This window comes from Notechis scutatus, chromosome 1, assembly GCF_049901735.1.
Source record: "Notechis scutatus isolate UNSWTSFEM ecotype Mainland chromosome 1, rNotScu1.2, whole genome shotgun sequence".
In the NCBI taxonomy this organism is placed as follows: domain Eukaryota; kingdom Metazoa; phylum Chordata; class Lepidosauria; order Squamata; family Elapidae; genus Notechis; species Notechis scutatus.
The window spans coordinates 233,942,180-233,962,689 of record NC_142009.1 but is presented as its reverse complement, the minus strand read 5'-3'; the positions used below and the strand labels follow the sequence as shown (position 1 = coordinate 233,962,689).

The window sequence follows — 20,510 nt, the reverse complement described above, 5'->3', positions numbered from 1 at the left end:
TGGAGTCAACCAAGAGACAATGATTTTATTTATTTATTTTTTTTATTTATTTATTTATTTATTTATTTGATTTGCCAATTGTTTACAAGATAATAAGTATAAATGTATACATAGTTGTGAATACATGAAATGGGTACATATAAGAAAAATAAAAGAATAAGAGAAACAATAGGACAGGGACGGTGAGGCACGTTGGTGCGCTTATGCACGCACGCCCCCTACAGGCCTCTTAGGAAAGGGGTGAGGTCAATAGTAGACAGTCTAAGGTTAAAGTTTTTGGGGTTTGGGAAGAAACTACAGAGTCGGGTAGAGTATTCCAGACATTGACCACTCTATTGCTGAAGTCGTATTTCCTGCAATCAAGTTTGGTGCGGTTTACTTTGAGTTTGTATCTATTGTGTGCTCTTGTGTTGTTATGGTTGAAGCTGAAGTATTCATTGACAGGTAGGACATTGCAATGTATGATTTTATATACCATGCTTAAGTCAGACCGAAGACGGCGTAATTCAAGGTTTTCAAGTTCTAGAATTTCAAGTCTGGTGGCATAAGGTATTCTACAACGAGTAGAGGAGTGGAGAACTCTTCTTGTGAAATATTTCTGGACTTTCTCAATTGTGCTAATATCAGATACGTAGTGTGGGTTCCAGACTGATGAACTGTATTCGAGTATTGGTCTAGCAAATGTTTTGTATGCTCTGGTTAGTAGTGTGATATTACCAGAGAAAAAGCTACGTAGGATTAGGTTAACAACTCTTAATGCCTTTTTGGCTATGTAGTTGCAGTGGGCTCTAGCACTTAGATCATTAGAGGTGAGTATTCCAAGGTCCTTTACAGAGCTTGAGTCATCAACAAGATCTTGACTATTCAGCTTGTATTTTATTTTCTGATTTTTTTTGCCAATATGTAAGACAGAGCATTTATTTGTTGAGATTTGAAGTTGCCATTTGTTTGACCACTCTGATACATAGTCAAGATCTTTTTGTAGGGTAGCAGTATTGTCTGTGGTATTGAACAGCTTTACATCATCAGCGAAGAGAACGCAATTGCTCTTAATATGATCACAGAGGTCGTTTATGTAGAGTATGAAGAGAGTTGGTCCTAGAACACTGCCTTGGGGAACACCACTATTGACAGGTACTGGATTTGATAGTACGCTCCCGATTTTGACCATTTGTTGTCTGTTTGACAGGAATGCTTCTATCCAGTTATTCAGTTGTCCAGAGATCACCAGGTTGGGTTGCTTAGGAGTGCCAGATGCTGATGGAAGCCAAGTGGAATAAGTAGGTAGAGGCTACACTACTTCTTTGTCACCTCTCTTCATTGGAGGACTAGGTTAGTCTCTTTAAAGTGTGAGAACTTGGACTTCCCCACCTCCTCCTCTTCCAAACACTGTAGCACTAGACTAGAGCATATATTGACTAAAAGTTAACCTTAGTGTAATTTCATGGCTTGGATCTCTGTAAATTAATCTGAGACTTTCCTCTGTGGTCACACAGCACTCAGAAGCAGAAAAGATGACACAGCTTTTTGACATTCACAGAAATCTTTCTGTGAATGAAACTATGCTATGCCATGCAAGGTCTTTTCAAAATGCCTTGACAAGGAGAAGCCAAGCAGTCACTATTTCTCTTTGCATGGAAACAACTTGTAAGCAATAGGATTATGAACAATTGCATCAAGCCTTTGAAGTAAGGTTTTCTAAACAGCTTTAGGGCAATTGCTTCACCTTCCAGAGTAACTCTTGCAGAATTCTTTGTTATTATAAAATACTATGACAAATCATGAATCTGCTGGTTGACTGACGGCCAGATCACATACTGTGATTTGTTCTTATGTCTTCTTCCCACTCTGTAGACTTATTCCAGTGCTTTTGATTAGAGTTTTTGTAGAATCATAGCATATATAGACACCACCCTACTCATTGTTATACACTGTTATTTGGCATTTAAGCCTAGTAAAATAACATTGACTGACTGACTGACTGATTGATTGATTGATTGACTGACTGACTGATTGATTGATTGATTTGGGGTTAGCTCTTAATGGCCACATAGAGTCCTCAATTTTGCCCTCCAGGTCTTCCAATGATTCACCCATCTCCACTGTGATTCCATATACTTTGCTGCTTGTCATCCTTTTCTCTTTCCTTCTACGCTTCCCAGCATTCCATAGAGTTCCCCAGGAAAAATGGTTGCCTATGTGATGCTGGTCTATGTAGATATAGACCCATCATGGCATCTGAATATATTTCCCAAGGCCTTCGTTTCTCCCCTATCAAGTACTAGTCTGTACTTGATAGATGGGTGGTAGATAGGTGAATTTCTTGATTGATAGTTCTTTTGCTGTTGATAACTGATCCAAAGAAGCAGAAACTGTCCATTGCTTCAATATCTTCATAGTCAAATCTAAGGCAGGTTGTTGTACCTTAATGCAGATTATTGATATTTTTCTTCCACTTTTAAAGCTACACTTTTCTTCCAATCCAGCCTTCTTTAAAATATATTAAACATATAAATCTGAACAAATAAGGGCACAATGTACAATCTTGTCTCATTGTTTTGGTGACTTGGAGCTAATCTGTTTTACCATATTCTATCTGTATGGAGGCTATTCCTATTCTGCTTTTAATGACAATGATACAATAAGTTGGGATCCCCATTTCCTAAGAATATTCCACTGCTTAACCTAGTTGACACAATCAAAGACCTTTTTATTTGGATCTCTTTTTGGAATTCTTTAATGTATTCAATTATCCAGCATGCATCAGCAATAGTTATTGTTTAGAAAACAGCATTCTCTTTTCTAAAACCATCTTAAACATCTGGCATTTTCCTTTCTATGTATGACTCTAATCTAATTGCATGTTCCAAAGCATTATTTTGCTAGCATATGAGGTTAAGGATAAGGTGTGATACTAAGTACATACTGCTGAGTGTCCTTTCTTTCATCTGTTTGTTCCATGGTTTGTTTTACTTTTGGAAGGAGCACTTGTCTTGAAAGAGTGGTTTCCTGGGCTAAGAAACAAAGGAATAGTTTGACATTTTGAAGAATTGCAAGCCCCTGTGCGACCGTGTGCATGCGCGCCAAATGCGTTAAAACAATAAAATCGAAGGTACTGTGCCTCTCAGCTCTTTAGCACAGCAATCTGCTCTGCTAAGCCAAACAGCTGAGAGGTTAAAAAGGACTTAGGAGCAGGGGCAGGCAGGTGGGCTCAACTGCAGGCCATTGGAGAGGCTTGGAGCGAACCGGTTCTTTGCCAGCTGATCTTTGGCGCTACCAGTATGCCAGAACCGGGTGGAGTCAGTAGAATACCACCACTGCCTGGTTAGAATGCCATTTTATCCTCCTCTCATGCCAAAATCAAAATTACTTCTTTACCTGGCAATTCCCAAGTATAGAACCCAACCATACTGTCTGTGGGAACCAGAGGTGGTATTCAGCAGGCTCTGACCAGTTCTGGAGAACCGGAAGCGGAAATTTTGAGTAGTTCGGAGAACCGGCAAATACCATTTCTGACTGGAGATTTTGCACTATCCTTCCCTTGCCATGCCCACCAAGCCACACCCACAGAACCACTAGTAAAAAAATTTGAATCCCACCACTGGTGGGAACCAAACTTCAACACACAGATAGAACTGCATCCACCAAAACTCTAAGAACAGCAGATTATTTGTGAGAAACACTAAGTTTCCATTCCCTGCCTCATCATCTTTGAGTCAGTTTTGACTCTTGACTACTGCCTAAAAACTTTCTGCAGTTTTCTTGCCAAGGTTTTCCAGAAGTGCTTCACCATTTCCTGCCTTTCAGAGCTGGGAGAGAATGACTGGTTGGTTAGCTTAGTGCCTAACATGGGACTAAAACTCACGGTCTTTCAATTTGAGCCTGGTGCCTGTAATTCTGAGTAAGCCTCTTTCAGCTGTCCCAATGTGATGCCTTTCAGAAGTGTTGGATTCATGAATTATGGAAGAAGAACTCCAACGTATCTAGAGGGCATCAAGCTAAGTAAAAGGCATCCTGTTGTTTAGAAGATGCTGTAATCAAGAAGCCCTGATTCCCTAGAGCAGGGGTCCCCAGCCACCGGTCCCCGGACCGGGACCGGTCCGTGGGACATTTTCTACCGGGCCGCCGGTTTGCTGAGCGCCGCCATCTTGTTTCGATGAGAAGTTTTTTTTTAAAGACTCCAATTTTTCTTCTTTCCTTTCTCCCAAAATGAAAATACGAAAAATGAACTGCATAAAGTTCTGCTACAGCAGGCACTCGTTCCCCCAAAAAAAGGAACTCACAAATTACAGAACAAAAAAAAAAAAAAAAAAAAGAGTAGGACCAGGATATAGGCAGACGCAAAACTTTATATGCAAAAAATAGCCAATCTGGGCGGTTAGCCCTGAGGGAAGTGTGGACGGGGGGCGGGGAATGGTAACAGCCGGCATGCATTTTTCAAAAGAACCACACAGGCTGCTGAGCCCTGGACAGAAAGAGTGAGCCGAGTAACATTTTGTTGCTTCCTGATTGACTAATTTCAAGCTCCCGGCTGCACTAATCGGGCAGGGCCGTGTCGCTCACGTGACCTCCAGGCGCGAGATTAAATTCAAACGGCCGTGTAGGAGGATATCAGGGAGTCGGTTGCGCTGCTTCTGCGGGAGAATCTTTTCATTGCAAGGCAAGCGGGTGGGTAAGCACCATGAGGGGGGGGGGGTGTCAGATGGGGTGCTGCTGTTAAAAAATAAAAAACTGAGCAAAAACAAATTTAATTTGGATTTAGTGGAAGGACAAGTTTTCCACTTTGTTGGATGGGTTCTAGTTGAACAAATGAAGCCGAAAAAGGGGGCTCTTGCTTTGGGGTCGCTCGCCTTGCCTTGTCATGTGTGCTGATGCCGGTACCGGACCACAGATCATTTTGTGATGCCGGTACTGGGCCGTGGCACAAAAAAGGTTGGGGGCCACTGCCCTAGAGGATAGGTATGTGTCCTTAAATGCAGGGGTTGTTTAGTAGGATATTGCAAAGCATAAAGCTCCTCTATCCATGGATCCCACGAGTTCTAAACTTGTACACATTTCATTGCTGATTCCTCCATGTCTGCAAACAAGGGATTAATAAAGAGTATTTTAGAGACCATTAAGTTGTACAATGTTTAAATGAGCCAGAGTCTTTTGGATGGCAAACTAAACAGCCACCTGAATGGCTTCTATTTGGTCAGCATCTTTGCTCAGCAGGCTTCGGAGGTTAACTTTAATGTCATAAGGGCATGAAATAAACTGAAACATAAAAAATGAATTATAAGAGTTATGAATAGCAATTTAACTTTGTGGCACCTAGCCTAGAATAGTTTGGGACAATGTGTAATGAAATGAAACAAGGAGCCTTAAACAACCGAGCTTACTTAGTCAAGGAAGTGGAAGTATCTGGAGATTCCTACTGCAAGAGAAAGAAGCCTCCAGCTAAGGACTCTAAAAAGAAAGCTCAATGCATATGCACCAGTGTGGCCTTTTGTCAGGAGGCATTAGCTAAGCTAGTCCTTCCTCCCAGCCCATGTTAGATTTGCAGCAAAAAAAAGTCCACCTTAAACATTCTAGCAGGTCCTAAAGCAGATGTATTTTTCAGTTCCTGGCATCTCTTCTAAGGCTGAAGATCCTCTTAGAACCGTGATGGCGAACCTATGGCAGGTGTGCTGGAAGTGGCATGCAGAGCCATTTCTGCCAGCACGAGAGGTTGCCTGAAAGAGCCCCACTGTGCATGCACGTGCACCTCCGCCATCCAGCTGATTTTCGGGTATCTGCCGCCCATGTGTGTGCAGAGATGCACGCGGGAGAGATGCGCATGCATGTGGGGGTTGCGCACGGGGTGCATGCATGCGCAGAGGCACGCGGTGTGCATGCAGGGGGTGCACGCATGCCCAGGGGTGGGGGGAGCTTGCATGCGCATTCCATCATGGGTGCAGGCACATGAACGTGAGCGCGCACTTTCGGCACGCAACATGGAAAAGGTTAACCATCCCTGTCTTAGAACATAGAACAGTCTCCAAGCTTGGCGTGGGAGGGAATAGGGTTGGGCAAAGAATTGTAGCAAAACAGATGAGAAAGGACTGAAAAGCAGAGCATTGCTCCTAATCAGAATAAGATCTCATTTTCATGAAGAATCATAGCAGTTATATACCATATGAATGACATTTTTTTTTGAGAGCTGTTCTCTGGGAAGCTAATCAAATGCTAATGTGGCAAGCCACTGTGATCTGCTCCATATCTGAAGAATTGCTTATGGCCTCAGGAACAGGGTCAGCACCAGTTTAGAAGCTGCTCTTTAGGATTAGAAATTCTCTAACCTACAGTATGTATACTCCACGATTCAAGGATGGTAGAAACTCTTCAAGGATTCTTCCTCCAATGAGATACAACCAGGCAGGAAGGGGGTTGGCCGTTTGGTGGTGCCCATTTGTTTATTGGGGCCCAACATTTGAGAAGGGACACGGTGGCCCAGTGGCTAAGACACTGAGTTTATTGATCAGAAAGGTTGGCAGTTTGGTGGTTCGAATCCCTAGCGCCGCGTAATGGAGTGAGCTCCCGTTACTTGTCCCAGCTTCTGCCAACCTAGCATGTAAAAATGTAAGTTGAAAAATAGGGACCACTTTGGCGGGACAGTAGCAGTGTTTCATGTGCCTTTAGTGTTTAGTCATGCTGGCACATGACCATGGAGACGTCTTTGGACAGCGCTGGCTCTTCGGCTTTGTAATGGAGATGAATACCGCCCCCTAGAGCCGGAAACTACTAGCACGTATGTGCGAGGGGAACTTTTACCATTTAGCTTACAACATTCGAGGCTTTTAAGAGACTGGACAGCCATCTATCAGAAATAGTATAGGTCACCTGCGAGAGCAGGGGGTTGGACTAGATGACTTCCAAAGCCCCTTCCAACTCTATTACTGTTACTTATATATTATTAACTATATTTATAGAGAATTGCATAATCATACTTTGGATGGCTCAAAAATTGCCATTATTAAATGAATAACTTTTTTTAAAAAAATAATCCTATTCAGAATAAATATACTTATTACTGGTAGGTTACCTTTTATTTTAATGGTCTAAAGAAATTGGGGTCAAAAGAACTGATATATTTCAGGAGTTAGGTATCATTAGGAAAAAGTTGTCTCCCTAGTGATCACAGCCTAATGTGGTTTGATAGATTATTATTTTTTATTTTACATGGCTCACAATTGCTGTGATTGAAGCTAGCTCTGAGCAGTGGGAAATTTCTACTTTTTGTAAACTCAAACTAAAAAAAAAAAGGCACATGTGTGATGAAACAATACAAGAAATTCATCTATAAAAAGATGTAAAAGTTGGATACAAGAATCCTGTTAAATTAAAAAAAAAGTGAGGAAGTCATTTGAAAGATGTTAAGATTTAAGAAAAGTATAGTGGGAGCAGTGGTGGGATTCAAATTTTTTGACTACCGGTTCTGTGGGTGTGGCGTAGCATGGCTTGGTAGGCGTGGCTTGGTGGGCATGGCAGGGGAAGGATACTGTAAAATCTTCATTCCCACCCCACTCCTAGGGGAAGGTTACTGCAAAATCGTATTCTCTCCTCACCCCACTAACCTGCTTTCCAGCTCCATTATCCTGTGCAGGTCAACAAAAGAAAACCCAGACAATCAGCTGGGATTCGGGAGGCAGAGAATAGATGGGGGCGGGGCCAATCAGAGGTGGTATTTGCCAGTTCTCCGAACTACTCAAAATTTCCACTACCGATTCTCCAAGAACTGGTTAGAACCTGCTGAATACCACCTCTGAGTGGGAGGTAATCCATGAAATAATCTGGTCTCAAGCCGTTTTGGACTGTAATGGTTTAATTTCAATCTGAGCCTACAACAGACCAGTGCAGCCAAAAAAGGGAAAAATATAATGTGGTCAGAACAATTGATCTTCCTTTCCTACTTTATATCAAGTTAGTTTACTGAAGCAGTTTTAAAGACAGCTGACATACAGCGGATTTCCATGCTTACCCTTATAGGTGTGCTGTAAACGCTACAAAGCACTCAGTGGTGAATCCCTTGATGGCAATTTTGCTTTAGAGCAAATGCACGATGGGCCTAACTTCCATCAGAGGCTGTATTTCCCATTCTTCAGTTATTGGTGTCATATCATGTTCTATGATAATTTTGTAGCTGTTGAGGCTTTTTTGGCTGTGCCTCGTATCAGTTAAGTGCTCTTTCAGTCCAAACGCAGAGAAAATGTGAAATGAATTCCCGGGATTGTAAAACAGAAAGAATGCCTCAGCGGAGAGCTGAAATGGCATCTTGCTTTGTTCATTGAAGATGTAAGCACATAATTAGTTTCCCTGGTCTGGAGCTGGCTGTCTTGGGTGGAATGGAGAACTCTCTTATCAAAGTGAAGGGGGAGAGGGAGGCCTACGGCCCTACGCCATCTCAGAAGGTGAAAATATAAGCCCTCACTCAGCTGCTGCTAAATATGGAGAACAGAAGAATATAGTAGAACAAAAGCAAAAAGGTCTTTGCTTATCTGAATAGATGGGCGAACCATCTTGGATTCATGGTGAATCTAAGCAGCTCCTTTTTCTCTCAATCTTCTCAGGGAGCAGTGTTTTAAATTCAAGTTCCTCTTGCTTTGGGGTGAGTACAATTTTTTTATTTTTTTTGCCAAAGGAGCATATCTCTTTGCAAAACTTTTCATGATAGTCTCTTGGTTGTTTTCTTTTGCTTTATGGTGCTGCAGAAAGTTCTAATCAATAAAAAAAGCTAATAAAAAGCATATGTGATTTAGTCAAGAACATCTCTTTGCATAATTGACTTAAGGCTGACCTTTCTTTTTGCTTTCCTATTTGTAATGTTTACAGCTCATGCATTAAAAAAAAGAGCCTCAAGAAACAATCACCCAACCCCTTTTCTTCTGGCTGGTCATTTTGTCGTTTTGTGCTCAGCAGCCATTTCTGAGTTGAATGGCACATTGAAGGCTCACAAAAGGAATAGGGGGAACATAAGGATTTCAGGGGTGCGATTAGTGAAAGGGATGAATTCAAAGACTAACCCAGGAGTTAGCTCCAACATTCCTGAACAATCAAAAAGAGACACAACATTTAATGCTACATCTTGATGTAAAATCTTTCTATTCTGAAATTTTCCAACCACAAAATCTTGCATTCATTATAATATGAATGCATATTAAACCTGGAAGTCAACAGGTTTCTTAATTCAATGGCTATCATCAAACATTTCCTAAAATTTACAGTTTGGAAACCATTTTTTTAAAAAAGCTCTGTTAATGTTTTTCTTGATTAGCTCTTTAGCTGGAATGATGGAGTAGACTAACATCTATACTTACACCTTGAAATAAAGGCTTCCAACAAACAAAATGTGTTAAGCCTTCTCAATTTGCAACTTTGGGAATTCAGTCATATTTCTATAAATGTGTAACATTTTAGTTGATTTGTATGTCAACATATTTCTATCACTGATAATGAAGATATTAGGTAGTTTTGTCACTTGAGAGATGTTTCAAATGGTTCATTAGAGTTCACATAATATAATTTGATTCTGTAACTAACTAGACTCAAGAATTTGAAGCAGGGAACCTGATGGTGAAGGCTTAGTCAAATTGTTCTCACATTTTCATGTTTTAATTTGAATTATGGGACTATCAATGAAGATGTCATTATCATTTATTATAGTTTTACAAGCTAAAAGTTGCACCTATTAGAAATAATGTAATAGATCTTGTTACCTAGTTTGTACATATTTGTTAACTGATTACTAACAATTTTGTACATGTTTATTATTAATTCAGTCAGTATCAGAGTCCATTCATTCTTATTCTTAGATGCATAAAACAGCACACTGAATACGCGCATAGAATTAATGGCATACCTTACTTGTTTGAATTCTCTTAATTTAATTTCCAGCAGCATTCTGTACATTTTAACAAAAATAGTTCCACTTAGCTCATTGAATGACATCTCGAAACAATCAGTTTTGATCCCATCTTATTTTTGATGGGTTGGTCCACAAATATCGATACAATTTAATTGTAATTTCACCTGATTTTTGGATGAAACACATCTGGTAAATGGCTACCAATGAGTTAAGCACACAACTGAATTCCAGCACTTGGCTGGCTGAAATGGTGTCTACTTCAAAAGGAATGGGCTATCTCTGTCAGGCGCTGTCAGGATAGGAAACTAATATCCTTTGGAGATTTCATCAAGGAAGGACAAGAAAACTACTATATTCACATTGTTTAGGCTTTCCGTTGCTGATTGCTAGCAAAAAGAACTCAGATTTGGTGTCAGTTTGCCTACACATCAAGCAGCTCCTATGCCTCTGCTTTCATTCATCCCACTAATAATAGTGTTGGGTTCCCACTTAACAACCACCCAACAGCACTGGCAGGCTTAGCTTCAATCAACAGCCACTGAATCTACCAGTGAACAAAAGAATTTTCATTTTGCCTTTTAACCAACCTGCAGTCTCTCTCTCTCTCTCTCTCTCTCTCTCTCTCTCTCTCTCTCTCTCTCTCACACACACACACACACACACACACACAGACAGACACAGACACAGACACAGACACAGACACAGACACAGAGGCAACCAAACAATAAAAGATAACATACACTTCATCATAAGGGAATTTAATTTCTTCTTCAAAGTTTTCAGTCATCTATCAGGAAACCAACACCAAGGTCAAATCTCTGATCTTCTGAAGATTTTGGTTGTTCTTACCCGCAGCATCTTTACTGAAATGTACAAGCTTTCTCACACAATAATTGATGGCTTCTCTAGAATGCACATTTCTTTGCAAATATATAACAATAAAGGTTGCAGTGCAGCATAAATCTGAATGTAAGAAGACAGACCTCCCCTCTCTCTTTTCCTTCAGAGGAAAAAAAAACCAAATTAAAAATGTAAGAGCCAAACTGTATGGCATAGTTATCCTCTTAATAAAGCTAGATGTCTTTTATTGATGAATAAATTAAACATTGTTCACAACTCTCTTAGTCAATATTGTGCTTTTTGACACATGCATGAAATTTACCAAGCAATCCTACGCATATTTACTTAGAAATATAAACCTCATTCTGGGTAGTTTATTCATAGGTAGATAAGTAGAGCTTCCAAATATAAAACAAATATTAAAAGTAAGATGATGCAACGAGATACTAATAAAAAGACAGTCAGAAAGGGATAGTATACTAAAAAGATAAAATACATGATTTTGCATATAACTACAGCTGTGAGAATTGCACTCGCACAATGCTGGAAAAAAGACACTATGCCATCAGACTGTTTTGTGATCCAAAAGATCTTACATTGCGCAGAAATGGATAAACTCACTTCAGAGTTAAAGGACAAGGAAGTCTCGGAATGTTATACAGTTTGGGAAAATTGGTATCCATGGATGGACAATAGGAATAAGAAATGTACAGATTAGAAGAAGATATAGATATAATATATGAATAACTAGAAATGTACAGAAATGTCTTCATGTAACAAAGGTATCTTAGTACTGTCAAAGATGATTGAGATTTGTAAAAAGCTATTTTTAAATTTATTTGTATTTTAATGTTTCAAAATTTCAATAAAGGTTATTAAAAAAACATAGCCAGAAAGAATACTAAATTAAAAGGGGCTATTAAAATGCTAAAGCAGCCTGAAACCAAAGAAGACTTCAGCAATGCAGTTTTTAAGAAAGCACAGGGAGTCCTCGACTTACAAGGGTTCGTTTGTGACCCTCTGAAGTTACAACAGCTCTGAGAAAAGTGACTTATGACCCTTTTTCACACTTATGACCACCTTAGCATCCCCCATGGTCACATGATCAAAATTCAGATGCTGATTTACAGCAGTCACAGCATCCCGGGGTCAATGTGATCCAGTGGTGGGATTCAAATTTTTTAATTACTGGTTCTGTGGCTTGGTGGACGTGGCAGGGGAAGGATACTGTAAAATCCCCATTCCCTCAACAGCCCACTAACTGCTTTCCAGCTCTGTTCTCCTGTGCAGGGCAACCAAAGAAGACCCAGACAATCAGCTGGGATTTGGAAGGCAGAGAATAGATGGGGGCAGGGCCAGTCAGAGGTGGTATTTGCCGGTTCTCTGAACTACTCAAAATTTCCACTACCGGTTCTCCAGAACTGGTCAGAACCTGCTGATGCAATCCCCTTTGGTGACCTTCGGTCAAGCCAAGTCAACAGAAAAGCCAGGTTCATTTCACAACTAGTTGAGTTGGGCTGAGAGAGAGTGACTTAACGGCTGCAGTGATTCACTTAACGGCCATGGCATGCAAGGTCGTAAAATGGGGCAAAATTCACTTAACAAATGTCTTGCTTACAACATAAATGTTGGGCTCAGTTGTGGTCGTAAGTCGAGAGCTAGCTGCACAGGCAATCCTTGGCTTAGCGAGCACTACTGGGACCGGCAAACACACCGCTGAGTGCTGTGATCACTAAGTGGAAAAAACACAAATGCCACCAATAAGCATCTGCTTTACAAAAGATGCACATGTTTCCTTTCCTAGATCAGGGGTCCTCAACCACCGGGCCGCGGACGTGCCGGGCGTGGAGCACTCTCTACCGGGCCGCAAAGAATTTTTTTTAAAAAATGGCGGCTTTCTTCACCTCGGTGAATGCTGCTGGGATCGGGATCAAGGACACAAATGAAAGAAGGGGAGGGAGGAAGCAACCGAAGCCTGTCCTTCTCTCTGGGTCAGCTCTCTCAGTCGCTCTCTCGCTCCTCCACCAGCACAGGAAGAAACTGCTTCAAAGAAGCGGGGGGCTTTTCCTGTCGCCGCAGCGCCTCCGAGCGCCCGTTTCTCCCCCACCCCACCCCGTCCGCCCGCCCGCCCGCTCTGCCTGCCTGCCTGCCTTCGTTAATGGTTGAATCGGAACAGCTTCGGCTGAGTAAAAGAGCGAATAGTTATTATTCTCAGCGAAGCTGCTCCCAAACAACCAGAAACTAAGGCAGGCAGACAGGCAGAGCAGAACGGGACACTGTGGATTGAGCGCCGCGGCGGGTGGGAGTGGGGTGGGGTGAAGCGGCGCTTCGGAATAGCTGTGGCGACAGGAAAAGCCCCCGCTTCTTTGAAGCAGTTTCTTCCTTGGATGGTGGAGCAGCGAGAAAGCGCTCTCTTCCCTTCCCCCTCCCCCGGTCCTTGCAAAAATTTTCTGCTTGAAACCGGTCCCTGGTACAAAAAGGTTGGGGACCACTGTCCTAGATGACTCCCTAAACCCTCTTCCCCTTTTAGAATATGTATTTTTAAAAAATAAATGCACTTTCAGCATAGTTCTGTCTGGATTCCTATTTAAACATGATCAGGAATCAGATTTTTTGAAAATAAAAACTTGGTTGTGTATGAGAAAATTCCTAATTTGCATCAATATTAGGAATTGGTATCTATCTATCTATTTATTTATTTATTTATTTATCTATCTATCTATCTGTCTATCCCGCCTTTATTATCTTTATAAATATCTCAAGGCAGTGAACATAACTAATAGTTCTTTCTCTTCCTATTTTTCTCCACAACGACTAGTTGAGTTGGGCTGAGAGAGAGTGACTGGCCCAAAGTCACCCATTTGGGAATGAATTCTTTATTATTCTTTCTCAGATAACAGATAATCAGAGTTGGAAGGGGTCTTGTAGGTCATCTAGTCCAGCCCCCTGCCCAAGCAGGGCACTCTACACCATTTCTACAGATGGGAGTCCAGTCTTTTCTTGAAGGTCTCATCCCCTTGAAGTTATTTCCCTCCATTTTTTAAATCCTTCTGCGATGTCAATACCGTATAGTCAAGAATCTCATCGGTACCACTTTTCTTTAACTGTAACCAAACTACTGAGTTCGCATCTCTCCTGGGGGTTTATTGGAGAGGACCAAACCCGTTGCAGGGCTCCTGCCTCCCATTCTACTTCTCTTCCTTCAAAGGAACGTGCTTTTCCATATACTTCTCCAAAGGGATTTCAACTGGGAAATTAAAAAATAACCATGCTAGACAGAGACAGTGATAAACTGCTTCCATACTATTGCTAAGAAAACTGCACAGATAGATCCAGCTAGAGACCAGCAGTGGAGATCTCTTAATAAAGGAGAATATTTATATCTCAGGGTTGAAATGAGGGGTCCTTGCTATTCTCTGAGCTTGGTTATTTTCTTGCAGATGTTTCATTACCCAAACTAGGTAACATCATCAGTGCTGGCAGTGCTGGCACTAGCACTGATGATGTTACCTAGTTGGGTAATGAAACATCTGCAAGAAAATAACTAAGCTCAGAGAATAGCAAGGATCTCTTTTACTTGATCATCAAAGTGATTCCATGTACAAAGTTCAGATAACAAAGCCCATACAGTAGATGGGCAACCGTTGTAGGCTCTCTTCTATCCCCTTCCCCTTCCTTCCCTTTCTCCTGCCCTCTCCTTCTGTTCTTCCAAAATCCTTCTACTTCTGGCTACAAGGCATCAGAAGACACTGGTACAGACTGTAGAGCAGGGGTCCCCAACGCCGGTCCGCGGACGGTACCGGGCAGCGGAACAAGCCTTACCGGGCCGCTGGTTGCTGGGCGCCGCCATCTTTTTGGTAAAAAAAGCAATTTTAAATCAAAAAGATGGCGGCGCCAGCGCTCAGTGAGCTTTTCGGGTAGAAAGCCATTTCTACCGAAAAGCTCACCAGAAGCGCTAGCGCCGCATTTTTGACAAAAATCACTCGACGTGACGTCACCGGAAGTGATTTTCGTCAAAAAAGATGGCGGCGCCCAGCTGACTGCGGAACCGGGCCGCGCGCCAGCTGGCCGCGGAACCGGGCGCGGCGTCGAAAAGGTTGGGGATCCCTGCTGTAGAGGATTCGAAGGAATTTCAGTTCTTGCATATTGATGCAAATTAGGAATTTTCTGAAACACAATCGAATTTTTATTTTCAAAATCTGATTCCTGACAATGTTTAAATAGGAATCCAAACAGAAACACACAGAAAGTGCATTCATTTTTTTATATATATTTTAAAAGGGGAGAGGATTTAGGAAGTCATCTAGAAAAGGAAATACGTGTATCTTTTGTAAAACATATGCATATTGGTGGCATTTGTGATTAAGAAATCTATTGCTATTGTCAAACACAAGTATAGAATATTGAGCAGGCTTCAATTCCTTCCAAGGGCTGATGGGGGCCTTGGCCAAATGCATATTATTAGTACAATGTATGCAAAGCCACTATTTCAAATTTCTTATTACAGCCTAATTTTCTATTGACCATGAATGATAGCTTTAGTAAACTATAAACTATTACATCTCATTACTTAGGATATTTCTTGGACTGAGTGTAGGAAAAGATTACTTTCCCAATAGCAAATATTGTTTTAGTTACATTTACCTATTATCTGTTTTTGGAAGCAAGTGGGGGAATAGAGACTAGTGTAAATGAATATTAAGTAATAAAAATAAATAATAAAAATATAAATTAACGAAAACAAACAATAAAAACAAACAAATGGTGATGCATATACATTTTGATGTATATATTGAATACACAAGATACACCTACTTCCATTTCAGAGGTGGATTTGCATTTCTTGAACAGAATAAGTGAGAAATATTGTCCTTGCTTCTCCTTCAGTTTCTCAGAATAACTCATAACTTGCCTGAAGTAGAAAGATATGGTTTTGACAAATGATTCCTGTATCGTTACTCATCAAGGGAGTTCATGAGTATCAGGACTTGGGAACCTCCTAATATGTATTTTTGTGGCATTTCTTTCCTTGCATCTTTAGACTGATAGAAGGGGATACATGAACTCTTGAACCAAGTAATTTCTGAATGAGTTTCAGCTTAAGTCAAACTGTTTTGTTCGTCCCTACTGGTGCATCCTCACCCAGCTTCTAGGGTCCTCATGAAGTTCCTGTTGAAGTAATGAGAGGATTGAGCATCATGTTTGTGCATCATGCTTTTTTTTTTAATGAAAGACATGCTTCAAGAGTGCTGTTTTTTTTTTTAATGAAAGACCTCTGATCTCTCCCACCATCAATCATGCTGCTTCCCTGAAGATGCTTTGCTCTGTGGATGACTTAACTTTGACAGTCATCTTGTCTCCAAACCTGTACTCATGAATTTATTTTATTTATTATCAAATTTATGTAGCTGCCCATCTCTCCCAAGGTGACTCCGGGTAGCACACAATGATAGATAATAACAATGGCAATATCTAACATTGGTTTTGATATCCACTTTACATTTGTGAACTCTATTTACTGTACCTATGCTTAAGCTTTACAGAAAGTGGGTCTTACTTCTGAGTAAGATTATATAAGATTGGTCTATGAATTTCATTTATGTTTTTGAATTGTGGCTCAACTTCCTCAGATGGATCAGAAAATTTATAATGAAGAAACCAAGTTAACTGTAAATGAATTTTATATTATAATAGAAACAAAGCAAATTTGTCTCCCCTTTCATTATTCTTACTAGCATTAGAGCCACTGACAGGAAAGATATAATATAATATAATATAGTAGAAAAGTCCTACACTTAGGCAAGAAAAACCAAAAAACCAAAACCATATAGACTGGGTGAAACCAAGCTCAATAGCAGTAACTGTGAGAGGGATCTTGGAGTCTTAGTAGACAACCAGCTAAATATGAGCAAGCAGTATGCAGCCGCCGCCAAAAAAGCTTATGCAATCCTAAGTTGTATTAACAGAGGGATACAATCAAGATCAAGGGAGTTACTAATACCACTCTATAAAGCCTTAGTAAGATCACACCTAGAGTACTGCATCCAGTTTTGTTCACCACATTACAAAAAAGAGGTTGAGACTCTAGAAAAAGTACAGAGAAGAGGAACCAGGATGATTAGGGGACTGGAGACTAAAACATATGAAGAACGGTTACAGGAATTGGGCTTGGCTAGTCTAGTGAAGAGAAAGACCAGGGGACACATGATAGCAGTCTTCCATATTTGAGGGGCTGCCACAGACAGAAAGAGTCAAGCTATTTTCTAAAGCACCTGTAGGCCATACAAGGAATAACAGGTGGAAACTGAACAAGGAGAGATTTAACCTGGAAATAAGGAGAAACTTTCTGACAGTGAGAACAATCAACCAATGGAACAGCTTGCCCTGGAAGTTGTGGGAGTGTCATCACTTGAGACTTTCAAGAAGAGATTGGACTGCCATTTGTCAGAAATGGTATGGGATCTCCTGCTTGGGCGGGGGGTTGGACTAGATGACCTACAAGGTCCCTTCCAACTCTGATTATCTGTTATCTGTTAGAATATACAACAAAAAGAATTCCAAAGCACTCAGAGTCTTAACCAAATATGAAAGGTTCGCAAAATCCAGAGTAACCTGTTAGAGATTATGTTATTACTGAATTATGATTTGAAGACTGAAGAATGTGTGCGATCTTATGGGAACATCACTGAGGAGGCCAAGCAAGAGTACTTTGAAGATGGTATTCCCTCAGTGGCATGGCCTTCAGCAAACCCTCTTTCTTAGATCTTACTGGGATATGCAGATTCAGCTTGAATGGCAACATCCAGGCCTGTACCTGGCGTATACAGCAGAGGTGGTATTCAGCAGATTCTGACCAGTTCTGGAGAACCGGTAGCAGAAATTATGAGTAGTTTGGAGAACTGGCAAATGCCACCTCTGACTGGCCCCGCCCCCATCTATTCTCTGCCTCCCGAGTCCCAGCTAATTGGCTGAGTGTTCTTTTGTTGCCCTGCACAGGAGAACGGAGCTGGAAAGCAGGTTAGTGGGTGGGAGGGAATGGGGATTTTGCAGTAATCTTCCTCCAGGAGTGGGCAGAGAATGGAGATTTTACAGTATCCTTCCTCTGCCTCAGCCACCAAGCCATGCCCACCAAGCCATGCCCACAGAACCGTTAGTAAAAAGTTATGAATCCCACCATTGGTATACAGGGCTTTAAGGGTGACAGCTAGCACTGCAAATTGTACATGGAAGCTAGCTAGCAACCAATGAAACTCTATATTTCATTGAGCAAACCTCTTGCCTGCAGCATCAGATGAAGCACCTGGAGGTCTTCAAAACAGTTCCCTGCAGAATGCCTGGCAATAATCCAGCCACAAAATGACAACAGCATAAGTAACTGTTAACAAAGCAGAAAATCCACAATTGAAGGACACAACTGGTCTACAATATGGTACAGGTAGTCCTTGACTTACAACAGTTCATTTAATGACCATTCAAAAGTTACAATGGCACAGTGCCTTATGACCATTTTTCACATTTACGACCTTTGCAGCATCCCCACAGTCATGTGATCAAAATTCAGATGCTTGGCAACCGGTTCATATTTATGACCGTTGCTGTGTCCCAAGGTCATGCGATCACCTTTTGCCACCTTCTGACAAGCAAGCTCAATGGCGAAGCCAGACTGACTTAATAACTGGGGAACTAACTTATCAATTACAGTGATTCACTTAACAGCTGAGGCAAAAAAAAGGTAAAATGGGGCAAAACTCACAACAAATGTCTCATTTAACAGAAACCTTGGGCTCAATTGTGGTCATAAGTCAAGGACTACCTGTATTGTATAAAAGTTCTACTGGCCATAGCTCCTATCTGCTATTCAAGTAGGAGCTGAAAATTCAGGAGGATCTCCAAATCATAGGCCAGAGCCATTTGGGCAAAGCGCTATCCTTTCCTCACAGATTGTCTCTAGATTGAGGTAGCTTCTGAGTCTATATAGCCCCTCTGTTTTGGTAAGATTCAGTTTAAACGTGATTCTCCCTATTCAGACCCTAACAGGCTCTAGATCAGTGGTGGCTAATCTTTTGGGCTCCTGTGCCAAAAATTGTGCGCGCGCTTGCATGCTCGCACTCGCGTGCCAGCACCCAGAAGGCAATGCGCCCCCCCACGGCCCCTACGCATGCGTGTGCAATCCCCACCCACCCCGCCGCCCCCTTACCTGCACTGCACCTCACAGCTGATTTTTGGCCAGTTTGAGGCCTTTTTCGGCCTCCCAGAGGCTTGAGGAAGGCTTCTGCAGGCTTCTGCAGGCTTTGTAGGCCAAAAACTAGCCCCATTTTATCACTTCCGGTATTTTCAGAAAAACAGGAAGTGATGAAACGGGGCTAGTTTTTGTCCTGCAAAGCCTGCAGAAGCCTTCCTCAGGCCTTTGGGAGGCTGAAAAAGGCCTCAAACCGGCCGAAAATCAGCTGTGAGACATGCACATGTGCAGTGAGGTACGTTGCCTGCAACTCGGATTCCGGCACAAATGGCTCTGCGTGCCACCTGTGACATGCGTGCCATAGGTTCACCATCACGGCTCTAGACCCTGCAATGGAGAGGGACAGAGATCGAGAGATCAAGATAGATCAGCTGCTGAATAGGTTTGTATTTTGGTATATTCTACTACAGAAATATTGGGAGCATTATTTGATGTTTAGACCTGAACTCAGAACATATTTAAAAACTATTGTGACCGCATAGATGGTTCTCGGGATATGACCACACAGTGAACAATCATTCAAACTTGAAATGGTGCTGATTGATGGGTTCTGACCATCACAGAGAGCCATGGTCATGTGATCATGATTTCCAATGTTCCCGGCCTGTTAATAACCTTTAATGGATCTAGCCAAAATTAACTTTAAAAAATGTTTATGGTCAGAGTATTCTTTTATTGTAGAAATGTAAAATTACATTATGTCTATGTTTTCTCTTTGGTACATCATTCTTCCAGGGGGGAGACGAGAGAGAGGTTCAAAAAAAAAAGTAAGTACTTTTTATACCTGGTGGGAGCGGAATGTGCAGTGATGCATCATGGAACTTGTATGCTTAACATGAGGGATGGCAATATCAATGTTTTCTTATGTGACTAAAGCAGTTTGACATTTTACCTTAACACTGCCAACTTCCCGCAAGCAAAGACTGTCAGAAAACCAGACGTTGCGGTCATGTGAGGTCCTTGCTTAACGATGGGAATTGGGACTACTGGGACTCTCTTGCTAAGTAACCTGCGATATCACGGTTTATGGCCACTTTGCTTAGTGATGGCAATTCTGGTCCCAATTGCTGTCACAACCCGAGGACTAACTATTTCTGTAATAGGCACACGCCTACCATACAGCTATTTAAAATTGCTTCATTTATTCCAGATTGAACCTAACAACAAAAGCAGGTAATCCATGACATGCTGGCTCGAAAGAAGTCCATCTAACACTATGGCATCTGACACTTATGGGAGGTTTCCATTATTTACATGCAAATAATTTACATTATTTACATTTGCATCAACTGCATCCCCTTGTGGACAATGGGAACATTGCATCTGCCTTTCTTTGAGCCTGGAACTCCTTTGAAAAATTGCATGGAAGCCTTGGATGTGCTGGTTGCTGTAGTTTTTCCTGTATGGTGAATGTTGGATTGGCACAGTGTCAAACAGAATATTTTTTGGATGCCTATATTTGTTCCCAGAGTGCTTTGGGGAGTGAGTCAACAAGGTGTTTTCCTTTAAAGTCCTAATTACTGAATGAATCCATCCTGAGCTTGGAAC

At 41.4% G+C, this 20,510-nt stretch overlaps 1 long non-coding RNA gene across 1 annotated transcript in view; it reads left to right on the top strand.

The window, feature by feature from the left end:
* Positions 1-20,510, top strand: part of LOC148133268 (uncharacterized) — a 44,141-nt gene that overhangs the window by 14,367 nt on the left and 9,264 nt on the right. The window contains exon 2 of the long non-coding RNA XR_015746624.1: positions 8,589-8,626. This is a non-coding gene — a long non-coding RNA (uncharacterized LOC148133268). The remainder of the gene's footprint in view (positions 1-8,588; positions 8,627-20,510) is intronic.